Raw genomic sequence first — 21,624 nt, 5'->3', positions numbered from 1 at the left:
TTGTAGCAGCTACCATTGCCCAGAAGCAGGCCACCTCTTACCAATTTGATCTAATTGTTCAGAGAATTAAGCAAGAGCATCCGGTCCCATTATTTCCTGACAAATAGAAAGGGAAAAAGTGAAAACAGTGACAGATTTTATTTTCTTGGGCTCCAAGATCACTGGAGACAGTGAATGTAGCCATGAAATTAAGACACTTCCTCCTTGGAAGGAAAGTATGACAAAGCTAGACAGTGTATTAAAAGGGAGAGACATCACTTTGCCAACAAAGGTCCAGATAGTCAAAGCTGTGATTTTTCCAGTAGTCATGTACCGATGTGAGAAGGAACCCTAGGTAGCTCACCCTAGTTTGTGGTATTTGAGCCTTTTTCTTGGATACTTTCTATCCTTTATTGGCTAAATGGAGTAAAGTGCAGATACAACAACTGGATACAAATGTGAAGTTGATTCCAATAGAGATAAGAATCTGTGAACTGTCAACAAACTTTTTCTGTGAATGACCAGATGGTACATATTTTAGGTTTTGGGTCCTATGGTATGTCACAAGTGCTCTCCTCTGCCATTGTAGTGTGAAAGCAGTTACAGTCATTGCATAAGCAAAACTAGGCATTGTTGAATTCCAGTAAAGCTTTGTTTACAGACCCAGAAATTTGAATTGCATACAATTTTCACATATCACAGAATATTATTTTTTTAACTAATTTCAGAAATTATTCTTAGCTCACAGGTTATCTAAAAGCAAGTGCCAGGCTGGATTTGGCTTCTGGAATGTAGTATGACTATCCTGTGTATGTTAGTTGCTCATTCATGCCTGACACTTTGTGACCCCATGGACTGCAGGGTTCCTCTGCCCATGGGATTTACCAGGCAAGAATACTGGAGTGGGTAACCATTTTCTTCTCCAGGGGATCTTCCTGACCCAGGGATCAAACTTGGGTCTTCTGCATTGCAGGTTGACTCTTTACCTTCTGAGTCACCAGGGAAGCCCTTGGCTATTGTAAGTGTCAGTTAATCTTAAATATAAATAATAATAATTTAAAATATTATTTTAAGTTATTTTAGAGAGAATTAGTTTTGAGAATTTGCTAAGTATCAGGTGCTGTGTTAAATATGTTTCACTATAATAGTATTACACTTATATTGGGTTGGCCTAAAAGTTCATTTGGTTTTTTTTTTCCCCTTGTAAGCTGTAACAGGAAAACCAGAACAAACTTTTTGGCCAACCCAGTAATTAAGCTTTCCAGTGGACTTTCTGAGTGGTAAAGGAGAGAGTGGCATTGCAGCTACTTTTCCAAGAATTGAGCAGGGCTATGGGTGATGTCAGCCTATGAACATCACCCATTATATCTATCTCTTTTTAGAGAAAGTGTTGAAACAGCTGACCTAAGCACCTCCTCTCAAAACTCACCAGATGCCAAATAAGAAGGAATCATAAAGTTCAATCCCTCCACTTTATTAAAGAATATCTTAATCTTAGAGGGACTTACAGAAAAGGCACCTAAACACAGCAGTCATCCTCCATGTCTCCTGGCCCCATTTACCACTGCCTTCCCCTCAATGGTCATCCAGGTTCTGGTCACAAGTTGACAAGTGGGAATCACAGAAAACCAGGTGGCCTTGGGTCAGCAGAGCATCTTGCCCCAACTGGGGAACATCTGGCTAAAAGTGACTCTTTCTGGGTGGGGAGATACAAATTTAATAGGTATCTAGGCAGGAAATACTGCCCTGTTTTTTGATGGAAAGCTGTTTGCCAGATTAAGAGCTCTTTGGGGACCTTTGAAGATGTTTGGCAAAACCCAGTCCCGAAATCTGATGTGTGCTGAGAAAAAAAATCGGTGGGCCTCTAAACACTGAGCAGCCAAAAGGCTACCTCCCCAGAAGCCTGTTAATGGAGCAGCATGACAAGTTTCACTTCCAAGGAGAATGCATGGGAGGGAGCTACCATGTATTTAAGAGATGTTCCTTCTCCAAAATTTAGTCAGGCACTCCAACCTGGCCCTTCAACTTCTTTGGAGCAATTTGCACAACTGTAGTTAGTCACTTGTATGTGTTTTATACCCATAAGACCCAAACCTGTTCACTGTGCTATACTAGCAAAGTGCCAGGTGGTGGTTTAGTTGCTAAGTTGTGACCAACTCTTGGGACCCCATGGACAGAGGAGCCTGACAGCCTCCAGTCCATGGGATTCTCCAGGCAAGAATATTGGAGTGCCATTTCCTTCTCCAGGCAAAGTGCCAGACACATGATAAAAACATTGACCACACAATGAGTTACCACCTCACACCCATTAGGATGACAACTGTCAAAAGAAACAGCACCTGTTTGGGGATGTTTTTGGTCACATGAGCCAAGAAATCTTCTCAGGCTCATCTTGCACTCCAGGGAGTGTGGGAGTAAGTGAAAAGAGTGGGGAAGAATGTGACTACAAATGGATAACACAAGGAATTTTTTCAGAGTGATAAGATTCATGATCATGGTGATTACACAGATCTATGCATATGTTAAAATTCCTAGAGCTGAACAGTCCCCAAAGCCAATTTTTCTGTGTGTTAATTAAAAAAAAATTTATTAACAAAATATAAGGGGGGAAAAAAAAGTGGACAAGAAATACTAACCTGCTTATATAATCAGAAAATTCTGAAAAGTAAGGAAAGGGAACTATTAGAAATTTTTTATTGTAATCTGGTAATTTAAAACTGAGAGGATGGGCTAAAAGACAGTTTAAACCTAGCTAAGTAGAAAATTGATCTAACTAAAAAATTCTAAAGAAATTACCCAGAAAGCCACATGGAGACAGATAAAATATATGAAATAAATATTAAGTGACATAGAAGATAGATAAGAGGGCCAAGCAAATACCTAATCAATGTTTATGTAAAGGATAGAATAGAAAACATGACATTTGAAGATGGGATGGTTGTGATCTTTCAAAATTAATTTTTAAAATGTGGATCTGGAGATTAAGAAGCCCAGCAAATCCCAACCAGAGCAGATAAAGGTCTTACTTACTATATGTTATACATCATGGTACAATTACAAGTAGCAAAACAAAAACCTTTAAAGCAGCCAGAAGGAAAGAAGGTCATTTGTAAAAGAAAGGCAAGTAAATAGATAGCACACATCTTACCAGTAACAATGAAAGCCAGCTGTGAGTGAAATAACAGCTTTAAAATACAAAGCAGAAATAACTGTCACACTAGTATTGTGCGCTCTGAAAAAGCTGTCTTCCAAGAACGTGGACTACATACAGACATTTTCCAAAAATAAAAAACTGGAATCGTTTATTCCAAATGCTCACTCAGTCGTGTCCAGCCCTTTGTGACCCCGTGGACTACAGCCCACTGAGCTCTTTCCATGAAGTTCTCCAGGCAAGAGTACTGGAGTAGGTTGCCATTTCCTACGCCATTATTCCCAATAGATCCCACTAATAAAGATCCTGAAAGATATATTTCATAAAGAAGAAAAGTAATCCCATAAGGAAAATCTGAAATGTAAGAAGGTATAATACCAAAGACATTGGTAAATAGGTAAATATGAACAAACATTATCTATAAAAATGAACATAATAGTAATACTTGATTTGTGGGGTATAAAAGTAGACTTAAAATATTGTCATGGGAATGTGAGCACTTTCCAAGGCGTTACAAATGAGTATATATATACACACATACATATATATTCCATTGACCCTTGAACAACATGGTTTTGAACTGTATGGGTTCATTTACAGACAGATTTTTTTCAATACTGCAGTACGGCACAGTCTGCTGCTTGTTGAATCCACAGATGAACTGCAGATATGGAAGACCCACTCTAAAGCTATATGCCTACTTTGACTGCCCCTAGCCCCACATTTTTCATATATATATATGTGTGTGTGTGTGTGTGTGTGTGTGTGTATAGATAAGTGTGTGTATGAATATAATTCAGCCATAAAAATGGCAGTCCTGCCACTTGAATTTTTTGACAGTATGAATGAAGCTAGATTACATTATGCAATGTGAAATAAGCAAGACAAATTGTGTATAGTCTCACCTATATTTGGAATCTCAAAGAACCGAACTCACAGAAGTAGAGAGTATGTTGATAATTGCAGGATCTAGGGGTGGGGGAAATGAGATATTGGTCAAAGAATATAGACTTCCAGGTATAAGTTCTGGGGATCTAATGTACAGCATGGTGACAGTAGTTAGGAGTGTTGAACACCTGAAAGTTGCTGAGAAAATAGATCTTAAATGTTCTCACCATAACAAAAAAAAATGATATTAATAATTCTGTGAGGTGAAGGATGTGTTAATAACCTTATTGTGGCAACCTCTTCTCAATATATACTTATATTAAATCATCACATTGTACACCTTAAACTGATACAACATAGAATGTCAACAATATCTCAACAGAGCTGGGAAAAAAGCAATAGTACAAATTAAAAGTGGTCATCACATTATGAATAACAAAAAGAGGAAATATTCTTCCAGTATTTCAAACTGTTCTCCAATTCAAAAAGTTGCTCATATCATTGACAAAACGTGAAATTCGCACGAGTCTTGATCCTTTCATTTTTGCCTTTCTCATTAACCTAAGCAAAAATGTCAGCTAACATTATTGTCAAAGCTACGCTCATTCATCAGTGCAATCATAGACTAAGAGTACAAGAGTTTGATGAAAATCAACAAAAGGATTCTGTGAGAATTAATTGGGTATTTGGAGTTTACAATAAAGAATACTGTTTTTAATTATTTGTAAACTGAATCTTGCACATCCTTTATATACTAAAGTTCATAATAAACACGTATAATTTATATATGTGTAGACAGATAAATGGAGTTTTCCAGAGCAGTCACCACAAAAGCTTTGTGAAGAGAGACATCTAAAAGCACTAGAAATCAAGATGGAATCTTTAAACATATTCAAATAACATATAGGAAGGCAAGAAATGAGAAACAGGGACGCAAACAGAAACCAAATAGTAAATGGAAGACATTGTCTTAAATGTTAAATGGTCTGAATATACCAATTAAAAGGCAGAAATTGGCAGCTTGGCAAAGCAACCAACAAAGCAAGATCAAGTATATCCTGCCTTCAAGAAACTCACTTCAAGTGCAGTGTCATAGGTTAAATTAAAAGGATGAAAAAGTATATACTATACAAACAATTTTTTAAAGACAGAAATGACTGTAGTGTCAGAAAAAGTAGGCCTCAGAGCAAAGAAAATTACTAGAAACAAAGTCATTACATAATGAGAAAAGAATTCATCAGGAAGACCTAACAGTTTTAATTATGTATACATCAAACAGTAGAACCTCATGATACATGAGAAGAGAAATAGAAAAAACCACCATTGAAGTTAGGACTTCATCCTCCTCTCAGCAATGGAATTACTAAAAGAAAATCAGCAAGGATACAGAAAATCTGGACCACATGGTCATGCAACAGGATTTAATCAACATATTTAAAAGATTCCAGCAACAGTAAAATAAGCATATTTTTTTCCTAGTGCTTATGGAATATTGATCAAGGTAGATTATATTCTGGTCCATAAGACAAACTCAGCAAAAAATTGAAAATCATAAAGTGGTTAAGGATATAAAAGAGACAACTGAAGAACTAGTCCAGATTGAAGGAGACATGATAACAAAATTCACTGGCTGTTCTAGGTGCAGTCAGGACCCACCTATTGGAACAGGGAGCAGCCTTTGAACAGGATCTGTAGTTGAGATGGTAGTGTTGCATCAAGGTTGATATCGTTACTTGAAGGGTTGTATGGTGATTATGTAGGAGAGTGTTCTTGTTTGGAGAAAATACAGGAGAATATAGAGGGGATAAAGCAACACATCTGTAGTTTATATTCAGGTGGTTCATAAAAACTAATGATAGTAAGTTTGCACATGCATACAGACATTATAGAAAGAAAAAGAATAATGAATTAATGTAGTGAAATGTTAAAAGGTTGAGAATCTGAGTAAAGGAGGTATGGATGTTTTTGCTGTTCTTCCAACTTTTCCATAACTTTGAGATTATTTCAACATAGATTATTTTGAAACAATGAAAGTTAAATATATACATATTAGCAAAAGCTGGAGGAATCCATTCACTAAAAGAGATACAAAGTAGATTCTTCAGACAGAAGACTTATGTGGTTATAGAAATTTCAACAATCCAGTACTTCTGCAAGGAGAAATTAGTAGGCCAACCAGTGGAACAGACCCACATGTATTTAGATATTTGACTCATGGCAGATTATTAACAGTGCTGTGTTAATCTGATATTTACATGGAGAAAGAATATTGACCCCTTCTCACCCCATTCACTGCATATCCCATTTTCACAAAGGATGCTTTGAGGTTTAGATTCACAGTGAGGAGACAGAAGGCATCCTCCCCACTTCTTTAGCGATCAGAGGTTACCATTGTAGCACTTCAAGCTGTGGGCAGGATTAAGAAATTGTACCTTTGGCATGGAAATCAGGGTTTCAGGGTGGGACCAGCAGCATGGGGTACCCCAAACGGCTGCACAGCCGAGTACCAGAGCTAATGGGTTTCAGACACAGGAGACTCGACATGGTGACTGAAGCCGGCAGACCTGCCTGCACGCTTATGTGACTCACCACCAGAGTCTGCCACACGGGAACGGAGGATCCCTTGCCATAATCTGGAAGTTCTGGGTGTGTGGGTGGAGGCAAGGGCCGGTTGGCTCTTCCTGTTTCAGTGACTCCAGTTGAACTCACAGGAACACAAACCGATGAGCTCCCCATTGGTCTGGATTAGGTCTTACCTGTTACTTCCTCCATGTCCCCGATGCCTGGCATAGGGTGAATGTATTGACTCAGGCTGCTGTAACAAAGTACCGTAGACTGAGAGGTTTAAACACAGGAATCTATCGTCTCATAATTCCGGAGGCTGGAGTTCCTTTGTTGGTGGGGTTGGTTTCTTCTGAGGCTTCTCTCCTTGACGTGTAGATGACCGTCTTCTCCTTGTGTTTCTGCCTGATCTTCCCTCTGTGTGTCTGTGTCCAGATTTCCTCCTTTCATTAGGACACCAGTCATACTGGGCTAGGGCCCACCCTAATGACGTTAATCGTGTCTTTGAAGACCCTGTCTCATAATACCATCCCATTCTGTAGTCCTGGGGGTTAGGACTTCGACACATGAATTTGTTGGGGGCAGGGCACAAAGCAGCCCATAAGCCATTTGAGACTCTATGATAAGTAAATGAATGAATGAGTGAGTGAATGATAGACGCCTCTGTCTCTTCTGTGAGAGATTTCAAACCCAGATGCCTGAACTGAGAGCATGTGGGCATTTATGACTGTCCTGGACTCCTGCTGTTCAACCAGTGAGACGAAGTAGAGGGTGCAGCCATCCCCAGTGGGACACCAGGGAGCCAAGCTAACTGTTGATACAATCTACTTGTTAGGGCTACTGCCTTGATATCTTCAACTTTGCAGCACTAAACATTGAGGCTAATTTTCTAAGTGCCAAGGAGGCTTCCAGGGGTCAAGTTAAGTCACCTTTTGGAAATTAACCCTTACTAGTCCCCAAATTCTGTAGAAAACATTTAGACACACACAAACACCACCCTAATAAAGACTTTCATTGTCAGGATATGTGGTAGAATAAGCTGACCTATAGCCATTTATTATTTTTTAATTAATTTATTTTTTATTGAAGGATAATTTCCATGTTGATACAACCATTATGGCCAGTGTCCTAATTTGAAATACACAATTCAGTTGTCTTCACATATATCCTTGCAGTCATGGGAGCACATGCCCAAATTTTGGTAACTGAGAAAACTATGGGAAGGAGCTTGGATGGTAGAATACTAAACCTGGTCCTACTCACCACCTGTAAAATGCATGCTTTGAAGTTAATCATCTCACTGGTCCCCTCAAGTCTTAAGATTGCTTGTCTCTACATACCCTGGTTCTTTTATATTAAAAAAAGAAATCGTGTCTTTTATACCCATTTATCACTTCATATTTTATTCATTTATTATTTTGACCAAGATTTATTCATTCAGTATTCTTTCATCTGATCAGTATGTGCTGACTATTTACTATGTGCTAGGAACTGTTCTAGACCTCATGTACAGCACTGAATGGAGGTTTTTGCTACCATGAAGCTTATGTATTAGTGGGGAAGATAGATGCTAAGTAAATAATGGCAATAATAATTGAAAAAATGTAATTGATAACCATGAGGATCAGAGATATAATCCAGCTGAACGGAACAGAATATGCAAACGCCCTGAGGTAAGAACAAGAGTGAAAGGATATTTGTTCTTGTAAACAAGTAACTTCTCCATTATCGCTTTCATGAGTTTAGACTTAGATCATGGCTCCTCTTAAGCGTCATCCTCTAACTTGAAGCATCCCAATGGTTTTAGGTTATCTTGTGCCACCTCAAGTCCTGTCGATAAAAATAACTTTTTTTGAACTCCCAGTACTTAACACTTATCATGTGTCAGGTACCCTGCTAGGCACTTTACATGCATTTCCTCCTTTAATCCCTACAGCAACCTTGTTAGGGATGGTACCATTTTACAGGCAAGAAAACAGGTTCAGAAAGACTAGATGACTCATCCGAGCTCACTCAAGAAGGAAGTGGGAGGCAGGGATTTGACTCATTCAGGCATGTGCCATGCCACTTTTGGCCACACACTATTGACTATAACTGTTACCCCCATCTGATGTACATGACCCTTGACCTAAAACAGTGCCTAAATTCAGGGAGGCTCTCGAGAAGTCCTCAGGCTCTTCTAAGGAACCTTTCAGTTCTGCCAGTTTATTGGTTCCAAATGCCTTTTGGGACCAGAGCCAGGTTGACTTCATCTGCATCTCAAGGGAGGATTTTTTTTTAAATAGAGGTGCTAAGATTTGAACCCCAAGGCTGAAAAATCATTTGCCTCTTTAGGAAATCTCCCTCAGGTAATTCTGGTGAGCAGCCAGGAAGAGGTCAGATTTATCCAGCCTGACCTTCCTGATGTAAGCAGTCTGTGCCAGGTAACTTTCAAAAAGTGGAGAATGCATCACATATCATTTTACTACTCCTAGTATTGGGGAATCTTCTTTCTTCTTTGCCTGAACTCTGCTCTTCCCAAACTTTGGTCACCTGAAGAAAGCCATCCGGTGTCAACCAATACTATGTGGTTGAAAATTCTTATAGCTGATAATTTCACATCCATTTCCTGGAACCATGATGCTTTGTCTGGTTTTTGTAAAGGGGGGGCGGGGAGCACAAGTAGAGCACCTTAGAGTACAAATCATAAAACAAAACTGTTTTGTGTGTGTGCGCACCTCATTATATTCAAAACTCTGTGTGCCTCATTATATTCACTTTGCAAAAAGATTAAAGGCACAGAAAGAGAAAAATGGAAAGAGGAACAGGGGAGGAAGCTTCTGATAGAGACAGAAAGAGAAAGAAGAAAGATTAGGTCAAATATGGCCTCTACTGACTGTGGTTCTGAATTTTTAAAACCCACTTTCACTCTTACTCAAAAGAACCATAGAGAAAATTTTCCCTTACCAAGAGCAGTTTGTACCTTCATTGGCCCAAAAGATCCAGGGAAGTTTTAATCCTTAATGCACAGAAATTCCCCAAGAGCCCAAGAAAAGCTTTTTTGCTGGATTGTGATAGAAAACCCCCCTCCTTTATGTATAATTGAAGACATTTAGGGCAGCATTACAACCCTTCCTGCTTCTACACAGCCTCCAAACCCTTGCTAAAGTGCAGCTTTCCCAGGAAGCTCTCTTAAGCAATTAAAAATGGCTATTCTACTGCCTAGAAAGAGTCTGAGCTCATCCCAGGCTTTGCAGTTGAAACAACACATTAAGGAGTTATTCACCTCACTTCTACTCATTCTACAAACTTTTCTCAAACTGTACTTGCTGAACATGTAGGTGAGGCACAGTACATTTTTTTTTTCAAAATAAATATTGAAATGATTATTTTTGATAATAATTTCCTCTTAGTTTCTCCAGTTGATTTCTAATTTGCCAAGTGTAGGAGGTAAAATTATGTGTGGTCTCTACCCACCTCAGGAAAAATTTGCTTCTGAAATTTTAATGCTGGAATCTACATCTTCCACATAGGAGACTTAATTTCATTAAGTCTCAGCAAATGTTGTCCTGAATGGAGTACTAATTTGCATTTCATCTCTGATAAGCACAATGCTCCAAAAATGGAAGGAAACAATGGTTAGGCTGTGTCGTTCAGAGCAGTGTTATTCAATGTGTGATCTACAAACCAGCAGCACCAGAAGGACCTAATATTTTATATAAATAAAAAAGCACTGCTTCAGAGCAGTGATAACCCAGTTGGAGGAATTTTTGCCTCCCAGGAAGCTCTGAAGATATTTCTGGTTGTCACCATTGGAAGTGAGAATGCTATTGGATTCTAGTGGGTAGAAGCCAGGAATGGTTCTCAACATTCTCTGTGGCACAGGACAGTCCCCACAACTAAAGAATTATCTCACTCAAAATGTCTATAGTGCTGCCTTTGAGAAACTCTTAATTAGGAAAGTAAATTGGAAATAGTGTGGTGGGAGTGAGGAGAGTAAAAAGAAAGCCTTTCAAGATGATAAACAATAGAAGTAAAAGAGAAGGAAAAATATTGGCAAGAGATTCATGGAACTTGGGCTGTGATCCTGGGGACTGCATGCCCATAGGGAAGTCTTTTACCCTCTCTCAGTTTCATTTTACACATTTTATAAATGAAGGGAAAGATTGAACCAAAAGAATGGGATTCTAATCCCTAAGATTCTTTTCAGAATAGATGCATTATAATTTAGGCAGTATTTCTCAGCTTAAGTTATCCAAAGATCGCCTCTCTATGTTTGCTGTCTCTGTCATCTTTGCTCTTTAAATTTCTTTAAATTTTTACTTTAATGTATTTTTCTATTTTTAAGGTATATTTTTAAAGGCAGTGTTATGTCACTGCCATTAATTTATAGCCACTCCTGCTTGTCTTAACTGGAAGTAGGCATCATTAAAAGAAACCAATTCTGACAAACTAGAACATCTTTTCACGTTAAGCAGTTGTATTTCTTTTGTGGGTTGTCATGTCCTCTGCTCTTATCTGTTGGGGTCTGATAAATTTGTATGAGCTTGTTAAAGATTCTAACCTGTTTTTAAAAAAAATTAAAAGAAAGCAATGTTATTAAAGTCTAGCTAGACTTAGAGGCTTGAAGCCAGCCCTGACAGAAGAATAAATGATGTTGAAGAAAAAGAGAGGAAAAGTCTACAACCAATGTGACTAACTATAGAGAACATACAAGATAGATAAATTATTAGAGTCAGTAAGAAAGTTCAGCAAGATTATTGTGTAAAATAACAACATACAAATAGCAGTAAAATTTCTACATCCCAAGAGCTACCAGTGAGAAAATGCAGTAGGAAAAAATATATCCTATTCAGATAGCAGCAAAAAATGAACTGTGCCTATAAATAGAAGACCTTTATTAAAAAAAATTATAAAATATTACGAAGATACCCAAAAAGATCCTAGGTAAATATAAATTGGGGAAGACTTGGAAATTTATCATTTTTTGTTCCTGTCCATATAATATATATGTATGTGTTTCAGGAGACTTATTAAAAGTGATTATGAATTTTCTAAGCCAATTTTGCAAATAAAAATTATGAGGAGGGTTAAACATATTTTATCACATCATATAAACTCATAGCATTAAAAACCTGAAGTGCTAGTGTAGAAACACTAGCTATCAAACAAACCCTTAATCATAAATGATTTGGGGAAACTAGCTCATTGGACCAAAATGAAGGAAAATCCCTACTGACGCTTTTACAAAAGTGAGCTCCAAATTCTTTGAGGACCCAAATGTCAGATGTGGAGCCAGAAATCTAGTATAATAAATTGTCAGAGAATATATTTGTAACTTCCAAATGGAAATGAAATTATTAAGTAAAATCCAGAATTTCATGCCCAAAGTGGGAAACTCTTAGTTCTGAGAATATCAAAATTAAGGGCTTCTGTTTTTTAAAAAAAAATAAAAATCACATAGTTAACAGGTAGATGGTAATATGGAATTAAGTCCTCTCTACAAATCCAGTCACACAACTTGATTCTGCAGTGAATGGTATTTACATAACACCTTGGAAACTATCAGTTGATGATTGCAACTTAACTTTGAGACAAAGCCTCAAATAATTAATTTCTCTTTATGATAAAGAACAAAATGTGGATGTTATACACATTGATAATGTACATATATTGGCGAGAGCAATTAGGAGGTATTTGGGCCCTTATTTCTTTTACAATACATTTTTTAAATTTAACTTTTATTTTATATTGGAGCAAAGTATTTGCAGCATTGTTAGTTTCAGGTGTACAACTAAGTAATTCAGTTATACATATACATATATTTGTTCTTTCTCAGCTTCTTTTCCATAGGTTATTACAGAATACTGAGTAGAGTTCCCTGTGCTTCACAGTAGGTCTTTGCTGATTTTCTGTTTTATATGTGATAGTGTGTATATGTTAATCCCATATTCCTGATTTATCCCCCTCCTACATTTCTCCTCTGGTAACCATAAGTTTGTTTTCAAAGTCTGTGAGTCTGTTTCTGTTCTGTAAATAAGTTCATTTGTATCCATTTTTTTAGATTCCACATACAAGTGATATATAATACTTGTCTTTCTCTGTCTGACTTACTCCACTTAGTATGATAATCTCTAGATCCATCATGTTGCTACAAATGGCATTATTTCATTCTTTTTATGGCTAAGTGGTATCCCATTGTATATAAACACCACAGCTCTATCTGTTTCAGGCAGACATCTAGATTGCTTCCATGTCTTGGCTATTGTAAATAGAGCTGCGATGAGCATTCGGGTGCATGTATCTTTTGGAATTATGGTTTTCTCTGGATATGTACCCAGGAGTGGGATTGCTGAATCATATAGTAGTTCTATTTTTCCTTTTTTAAGGAACCTCCATACTGTTCTCCATAGTGGTTATACCAATGTACATTTCCACCAACAGTGTACATTTCCACCAACAGCTCCATACCCACTCCAGCATGTGTTGTTTGTAGACTTTTTGATAATGCTATTCTGGTTGGTGTGAGGTAGTACCTCATTGTAGTGTGTTTTTTGTTCTTTTTGTTCAGGGATTGAACCTGGGCCAGAGCAGTCAAACCACTGGACCACCAAGGAACTCCCTTTCATTGCAGTTTTGATTTGCATTTCTCTGTTAATTAGTGGTGTTGACTAATGTGCTTTTTGGCTCTCTGGATGTCTTCTTTGGAGAAATGTCTGTTTAGACCTTCTTTCCATTTTTTGATGGGTTGTTTCAGACCTTGCTTTTTAGGAGGGCAGAGGACAGATATATACCCTCTGATGGGGAAGTTGGTGCTTTAGGGTAAGTGTCTGGCTTCATTTTACCCAGTGTCTGGCATCGTGGTACAGAAGCTCAGAGGCAAAAAGACAAGAGGGCAAGTAAGAGGCGCTTCAGAGAATCAAAGAACAAAAACATCTAGAAAAGATGAAAAAGCATGGAAAAGCAGCTGCAGGGCAGCAGAGATCCAGCCCACAAGAGTTGCTGTAACTCATGACCCCAAGTTTGGGTGCTTTTGCTTCGAACTATTTCAGAAACCACCAGAATGAGTCTGGGAAGAAAAAAGTTGCTTCCATCTTCAAATTTGAAGCTCTTAAAATCAGTTGTGAATAGCTCATTTTTAGGGTTACTGAGATTTGGTCATTCACAAGGCAAGTGAAATACTTTACGGTCAGTCCACTGGAAGCCCTGAAGTAGAGATCGTCACAGTCATTTCCCAAGATACTTGTTGAATTATATCCCTTTGGGGATAGAGTGTCCAGTTCAGTTCCTCCTTTGTCTAAGGTGTGTATGTACGTGTCCCGATCACTTCCTCGTCAGACCTACTCATGCTATTCCTCCTGGATAGTGGGATCATACTCTGCTCCTCACATAGCTTCTGCTTCTCACGTTACAGATCTCCGTTTAAATGTTAACTTCTGAGTGAAGCCTTCCTTGACATTCTACCAAGTAAGTCCTTTGCTATTATCTGTCAGTCCACTCATATATAAAACACCTCTTTTGTGTCAGGCTCTGTTTATTTTCTGGACATATAACTGTGACCAAATAAAGGCCCTGCCATCAAGGAGCATTTTGAAATAGCTTGTTCACTTTTTTAGAGAGGGGACTCTCTGCCCCTTAGAATAAAATTTCCATGAGGGCATGGACAGTTTTGTTCAGCTCATCACTTTATGCACACCCAGCACAGACAGCAGTACAAGACATCCATTTGACACAATATTTGGGAATGAATCAAGAAATAGGTAACTTCTTCACTTCACTATATTGGCCACCAGTTGGGAACCCTAGACCTGAGGTAAACCAGATCCTCTCTCCCAAGAGTTTGGAATTTGATATATAGACACAGACTAGTTGTTGGGAGCCAGATGAGAAGAAACTAACTCCAATGGTGAGGTCCCCAGATCTGCCCCAGTTACTGCCTGTCTTAAGGCCTGGTTGTCAAACTCAGCTCATGAACTGCATCTTCCTTTTCCCAAAGTCAATTTTATATTTACATTTCCCAAAGTCAATTTTAATCACTCTCTTTATCTAGCAACTCATTAATGTAACTGATAGCACACACACACACAAAACTTAATGAGCTCATATCAAAATCTGGCTTCAGTAGCTTCCTGTTGTTCCTGGAATAAAATGTATACTCCTTACCAGTGCTGGAAAGGTCCTCCATGGTCTGGCCCTGCTTACACCTCCTAGCCTCACTGGCCGTCTTTCAGTTTCATGAGTGCCCCGAGTTCTTTTCCACCTCAGGGCCTTTGCATATGCTATTCCCGTTGCCTGGATTGTTGTTCCCTCAGCTCTTCAAATGTCTGGCTTCTCCTTAGCTTTCAGCTCTCCCTCAAATGTCACCTCCACAAGGAGACCTTCTAAGTCAGTTGTGGCCCTAGCATTCCTCAATTGACACATTCACACTAGAACATTAGAGGAAGGACTATTTACAAAGATGTGGGGAACCATAGTACAGTACCCCAGGAGCAAAAGAGGGATTGGCACCTCTCTTAAGTCCAAAGGGAAGAAGTCAGGGGCTTCCTGAAATCCAAAGGGAGAGTTCCATGGAGAGGGCTGCCCCCAGAGGACTTGAGACTTAAAATCCAATAATTCTTCAGCCCAAGGCAACCAAAGCTCAAGCAGGTAGGGAGCCCTGGAGGAGAGCATCCTAAAAGCACTCTCCTCCCTCCTCCTTTCTCCTGCCAGGATTCCCTGTTGTCCAAACCCATCAGAAACCAGAGGGCAAGGAAGCCTATTGAAAGGAAATAAAAGTTGGCCAACTTTCCCTGTAAGGAGCTAGATGGTAATATTTCAGCTTTAGAGGCCATACAGTCTGTCACAACTACTCAATTCTGACATGGTAGCATGAGAAAATTCATGGCCTATAAATAAATGAATTGGTGTGGTTGTGTTTCAATAAAACTTTATTAACAAAGTAAGCAGTGAACCATATGTCCTCGGGCTGGATGTAAAACACTCCAGATAATCTACCAGGTCAGAAAATAGGGTGGGAAAATGTGAGGAGGGTCTCTAGGATTCAACAGAATATATCCAGCATCTCTTCTACAGCCACCTCATCGAAAGTATAAAGTACCCCAGTCCCCTCAGAGATATAGAGAAGAAGCTGGTGGTTACCAATGGGAAGAGCGGCAAAGTGGAGGTAGGGAATGAAGTACAAAGCACTATCCATAAAATAAATATGCTACAAGGATATATTGTACCAAACAGGAATATAGCCAATATTTATAATAACTCTAAATGCAGTATTATCTGTAAATATTCTGTATCTCTATGTTGTACACCGGATACTAAAATAACATTGATTGTAAATCAACTGTACTTCAATATAATATAGAGGGTAAGAGGGGCAGTGGGAAGGCTCTAGTAAACCAAGAGTCCATGATTTGTCATTGGCTGAGTCCTTGCCAGGAAAGAAGAGGGATCTTTCTTCTTCCTGTTGGGCTCTATTATCTGCACAGGGCTTGAGAGCTACCGCTTCTGGTCTCCCACCTCTGCTGAATTGAAAAGTAAAGTGAAAGTTCTTGTCGCTCAGTCGTGTCTGACTCTTTGAGACTCCATAGACTGTAGCCCACCAGGCTCCTCTCTCCATGGGATTCTCCAGGCAAGAATACTGAAGTGGGTAGAGCTATTCTCTTCTCCAGGGGATTTTCCCAACCCAGGGATCAAACCCAGGTCTCCTGCATTGCAGGCAGATGCTTTACCATGAGCCACCAGGGAAGCCCTTATTTTCAGAAACTAAAGTTTCTAATTATTATTTATGACAGCAGGTTCATCCATGAGTTGCAGAGTATAGTCTAGAACAGTGCATTCTTATATATTATCAGTATATATATATCTCATCCAATCAGCAAGGAAAATGAGGGGATAGATACAGCTCTTCTCTGGTACAATGGAGGATGAATGGGAAAAGGATTACATTTTAAGTTAGAGAGTTTGTGTTTTATCCCCCTCCATCCTCATGTGGCTTTACAAATTAACAGTCCATAATCTCTCGCCCCCTCATACTCCCTCTCCCATGTTTTGCTCTTTTTTTCCCCCTTGTAAGAAGATCAAAACTGTTGGAAATTTGAAAGGTAAAGGGTTTTCTAATCACATTAGCCAAAAGACACAGTTCTTTTGTAGCAAACTCCTGAGACCACAGCAGTTACTTTATGACTAAAGCCGGTAGTTGAGACTAATGCAAAATTTGGCAGCAAGCACACTGGACTTCTTACCATCCCTAAGATCTGGAACCTTTCCCTTGCATTTTCACAGATCAGCAGATCCTCAGTCAACCTCTCTCTCTCTCTTCCTTTCTCTGTCTCTCCCCCTCTTACTCTCTCCCTCTCTGTTCCTATCTCCCTCTCCTGTTTCTCCCCCTCTCACCTCCCTCCCTTTCTCTCTCTCTCTCTTCCTTTTACCTTCCTTCCCTCCTTCTATAATATTATGGAATCCTAGACATAACTAAGTTCAGAAAGCATGCATTCAGCACCATCCCCATTGAGTATTGTAGTTCTAGGGATCTATCTAGCATTGAGAAGTTGTTCTTTGAATACATCTCATTTCATCTCATTTGAATCATCTCATTTCTGTAGTCCATTTAATCTGTGATTGTTTCCTTGGGCTAAACTTTAATTTTACCTTTGGTACATATTTTATACTGTAATTTCTGAACCAGCAAGTCTGAGTTTTCTCTGCCTTTCAAATACAGGCATCTACCCTATAAGGTCATGAGTCATAAAAAATGATCACAAATGCTGGTCACTGGGTACAGAAGATGTCCGTGACAGCATTTTCCATGTTTTGTTTAGTAACAGAAACCCACTAAAAGTAACCTAAATACCTGATTATCAGGAAATAGTTACCTAAGTAGTAATCCATCTAATAGAAAATGATGCAGACTATAAAAATACCTGCAAAGAATGTTAAGAGTGATATAACATATATGCATGTAGAAGGAGAATTAGAAGGAAATAATCCCTTATTTTCATGGTGGTTAATGTTGGATGGTAGGATACAGGTGATATTTCTCTTATTTATGCTTCCATTCATTTCCAAACTTTTTAGAAAGAATATATATTACTTTTATATTGGAAAATAAAACTTTTTTTCTAAATTCAAAAAGGGTGAGTTGCTACATTGGGGTCCAGAAGGCTAGAGTGAGTTTTCTTTCCCTCTTCTAGACTGGCCATGAGGAAGTCACTTTCTTCTCTCCTTTTAAAAGAGGGAAGGTATTGCTACATTATTAAGGAATCAGCCAGTAAGGTTAGAGAGCAATAAGTTGACCTCTCAAGAGAAAATTAGTGAAGCTCAGGAAATAAGAGCTAGAAACCCCTACCGAGTGGTCTAATGCATCCCTCAAGAATCAAAGCCATATACATTACACTTTCTGGTATGGGCACTTTCTTTTCAATCTAATTGTAAATATTTCAAGTGATTGCAGTTTCACTGCTACATTTTAGACCAGTCAACAAGCTATTAATCCATCTTCCCTGAACAGCATATTATAACTCTAGCAAACTTCAGAGATGTCCAGCTACCTCTCTGACCTGGACAAGCTTGCTGAACAAGTATCCTAGACATGGTTCAAATCCTGGCACCTCCATTCAGCTATAATGCCTTCCACAAGACCCTTAACCCATCTGATCTTAGGTTTCCTCAGCTTTAAGAAAAAGAAACCTCTCCACCTACTTTATAAATGGAGCTGTAGGGATTAAGTGCGATGATGCGTCTAGGGAATGCATTGAATGTACACAGTAGGAAATGTTTGGTGATTCCAGTGTTGGATCAGTGTTGAGCAGTTGTTTTCCTGACAGAGGAGATTGGCTATTCTGAGTCAACAACCAACAATCTTTTTTTGTGTATTTTCCAGCATGACACAAATGGGTTGGAGTGGATGGTGCAGTTCATGACCTTGAAGCAGCAAAATTCCATGTGGTGCCCAATCCTTGGGCTTTGTTGTTCAGTTGCTAAGTCGTGTCTGACTCTTTGTGACCCCATGGACTGCAGCAGGAGCTTAGTCACACCTACTAAATTCACCAGCCTCACATCACAAATACAGTTCATACAGCCGCCACTGGAGTTTTTTCATTGTCGATAAGAGCTGGCCGTGGGGATGGGTACAGAGGATGGGGTGAAGTGTTGTGTTTGAGATGGCGTCAGTAGGGTATGATGAATTGTTCGTGTAGAGGCTGAAGGAGAGAAAAGAATTTTGCCTTCAAGTTCCTAATGTGGGTGACTGCATGCACAGTTTGTTGAGTAAGTATCTGTTGAGCACCTACTTAGGGCCAGGAACAAGGCCTAGGAGACACCACGATGAACCAACTGAAGAAGAAAATCTCTGCTCTTATGAGTTTGCCTTCTACTGGGGGAAACAGACAATAAATAGCAAATAAGACAGTCTCTGGTTGTGATAACTGTGATGAAGGAACTAAAGAGGGTAATAGGATGGTGAATAAGACTATGGAAGTCTGCTTTATTTTTTGTTATTGTTGCTATTTGTTATTAATGAAATATAACTGCTTTATGATGTTGTGTTTCTGCTGTTCAACAAAGTGAATCAGCTGTATGTATACATATAGCCTCTCCCTCTTGAGCCTGCCTCCCACCCACCCCCACTCCACCCCTGGGTTGTCACAGAGCACTTAACTGAGCTCACTGAGCCATACGGCCGCTTCCTGCTGGCTCCCGCTCCGCACGCGGTCGTGTGTATGTGTCAGTGCTGCTCTCCCGATGTCCTGCACTCCTGCCCACCCTCCCCATGGTCGCATGTCCATCCTGTATGCCTGTGTCTCTGTCCCTGCCTTGTAAATAGTTTCATCTGTACCATTTTCTATATTCCTCACATATGCATTAATATATGATATTTGTTTTTCTGGCTTACTTCACTCTGTATGACAGACTTTAGGTCCATCCACATCACTATAGATGATCCAGTCTCATTCATTTTCATGGCTGAGTAATATTCCATTGTATATATGTACTGCATCTTTTTTATCCATTCATCTGTTTTTGGACATTTAAGTTGTGGAAACATGATATATATATGACGGTCAGGGAAGGACTCTCTCAGAAGGTAATACATGAAGTGATGAGTCCTGAAAACAAGAAGGAGCCAACAGATAAAAGGGAGGAAGGGATGCATTCCTGGAAGAAGAAACAGGTCCAAGATCTTGGGTTAGAAAAAGGCTAGATGTACTCCTTGAGAAGAGGAGAAAAAAAAAAAGTCCTATGTAACTGGGCATAGAGGAGAAGATTGACTGGAGAGGAGGTTAGAGAAATGGGCGGGACCCATTATCCACAGACCAAGCCTTGAGAAGCAGGTTCTTAGGGAGGACACTTTAATCTTTGATATGCTGAATTTGAGGCACCAGAGGGGACCTAAAAAAGAAAGATCCAGGCCTACATCCTGAGAGCTAGAGATGGTATTGGGATTTGAGAAAATGTTCAGTTCCATCAAAATTACTTGGGATTGTTCTAAAAATACAGATTTCCCAGGCATTCTAAATATAGATTTCTGGGGTGCCACTCTGGGAAATTCTCATTCAAGTAGATCTTGATCAAGATCTGGAAATCATTTTTCAACACTCATAGGTAATTCTGATCCATTCATTCAAGAACTATTTCTTGCATCCCTAGTATTTGCCAGGACAATTCTAAGTTCTGGAGATACAGCCCTGAACAGATTACAGAGTTTATTAGTCTCAACAAAGAATAGACAACAAACAAGTACACAAATAAATTACAGTAGTGATAAATGTTACCCCCCAAAAAAACTAATAAAATATATAATAATTATGGGGACCTACACTAGATGAATGTAAAGAGAAACTCTCTGTCTCTCTGAGGAAGTGACATTTCAGTTGACAGATAAGAAATAAGGAGAAGCAGCCATGTGACAGTCTCAGGGAAAAGCATTCAAGGCAAAGGTTTGGTTGAGAACTCAGTAGTTGAACCTAATTCTCTGGCTTATTCCTACTTGATTAACCATCCAAAATGGGGGGAGAAGGCATGGTGGGGAAGATACTGTGGTATTTTCCCTTTTTTTTTTAATCATTTTTAAAAATTGCCGTATAGTTCATTTACCGTATTATTTCAGGTGTACAGCACAGAGAGTCAGATAGATACAGATACTCCTTTTCAGTTTCCATTATAAGTTACCATGGTGTTGAATATAGTTCCCTGTGCTTATACAGTAGGCTTTTGTTACCTCTATCTGCTTTATATATAGTAGTTTGTATATGTTAATCCCAAACTCCTAATTTATCTCTCCCCCCACAATGGGATCCCCCACTATCCCCTTTGGGAACCATATAAGTTTGTTTTCTATGTCTGTGAATCTGTTTCTGTTTTGTAAATAAGTTCATTTGTATCATTTTTTTTTAAGGTTCCCCATATAAGTGATGTGTCATCTTCATATGTTTACCCAGAAAGCACATGTTTATTACAAAATACAGATATGTGCCAAGTGTTGAAGAGCAAGGCAGTTCCCTCTCTCAGAGAGTTTGCCATCCAGTGAGGGAGGTAGATATTCAAATCAGAGAGGGCTATGCTATGAATGAGAGCATCCCAGACCATCAATCAATCAGTTCATGTTCTGAGACTGCAGATGCATATTCTTTCCTCACCTCATCTCATTTCTTCATGTGATGGTGTGAGCAACTGCTTTTGAAACTGTGCACACTGAAATTATTTGCATTTCTTTGTGGTCCTGCCAACTCAGACTAGCTGAATTTTTCATAAATTGTTTACAGCAAGAGATACTGGGTTTGAGATACTGTAGGTGTCTGTGCTAAGTCACTTCAGTCGTGTCTGACTCTTTGAGACCCCATGAACTGTAGCCCACCAGGCTCCTCTGTCTGTGGGATTCTCCGGGCAAGAATACTGGAGTGGGTTGCCATTTCCTCCTCCAGGGGGTCTTCCCAACCCAGGGATCAAACCTGTGTCTCCTGCATTGGCAGGTGGGTTCTTTACCACTAGCACCATCTGAGAAGCCCTTTAATAACTATATTTTGGGGGAATATCGTCCTAATAATAGGTAAAATTTATTGAACACTTAGAAT

Source organism: Odocoileus virginianus, chromosome 12 (genome assembly GCF_023699985.2).
Source record: "Odocoileus virginianus isolate 20LAN1187 ecotype Illinois chromosome 12, Ovbor_1.2, whole genome shotgun sequence".
NCBI classification, from domain to species: domain Eukaryota; kingdom Metazoa; phylum Chordata; class Mammalia; order Artiodactyla; family Cervidae; genus Odocoileus; species Odocoileus virginianus.
Note: the sequence above shows the minus strand (reverse complement) of the source record.